Source organism: Sphaeramia orbicularis, unplaced genomic scaffold, assembly GCF_902148855.1.
Source record: "Sphaeramia orbicularis unplaced genomic scaffold, fSphaOr1.1, whole genome shotgun sequence".
NCBI lineage: Eukaryota > Metazoa > Chordata > Actinopteri > Kurtiformes > Apogonidae > Sphaeramia > Sphaeramia orbicularis.
In genome coordinates, this window is record NW_021941504.1 from 484,032 (window position 1) to 484,967 (window position 936).

Genomic DNA, 936 nt, shown 5'->3' on the forward strand with positions numbered 1-936 from the left:
AGGCAGGTTCTGTCCCAGTTCTGTCTGTTTTCATCCTGAACAATAAACCCATTAAGTGAGTTTCCATCCACACCTTCAATAAAACCAGGGAACGTTTCCAAACTCCAACTAAAACACAGACCAGTTTAAAGTTCAACACTGGAACTGTTGTGTATGTGCACGTGTTTGACCCTGAACGCATCATGAACACATCACATGTCCCTCTTCCATGGTCCATCTGAGCTAAACTGTCCCCATATTTACATAAATGTGTCCCAAACACAGGTGTGTAGTGTTGCTTGGTCCATTCCGTCCCCTCTGTGCTGCTGAGGTTCTTTCTTGTGGCAGATGTCAGTGTCAGTCCTTCTGTAAACATGAACACATCTGTGCTGTTTGAGTCTATGCTGCTTCCTCCTCTATCGGCGACTAAATTCTGAACTGATGTGGTTTCCTTCTCCCACACACACACACACACACACACACACACACACACACACACACACACACGTTTGGGTTCAACTCTTCTTCTCTTGTTTGAACATCCATCCACATCTGTTTGTTTTGGTCATGTGACTCGTTGGACTCAGAGGTCTTTAATTACAGTTTTGCGCGATGGTTCAGTTTTGTTCATTTTTTTCTTTTTTTTAAATTAAACTTTAGTTTTTTTAGTCTAGTGACAGTAGAACCAAACCTGTTTCTTCAACATCACTCGTCTTTTCTCTGTTGAATCCACTGCTGATCCAGTTCATTCCATGGACTCAATACTGTGATCATTTATGGACAAAAGGAGAAAATCACTGACACTCAGACCGTCAGTCCAACCAGGTTTAAGTCGGACAGGTCACATGACCTGACACTGCTGTGGGTTTACTGTCTCTGTGTCTGCCTCTCTGCCTCTCTCTCTCTCTCTCTGTCTCTCTCTCTTCTGTCTCTCTCTCTCTCTGTCTGTCTCTCTCA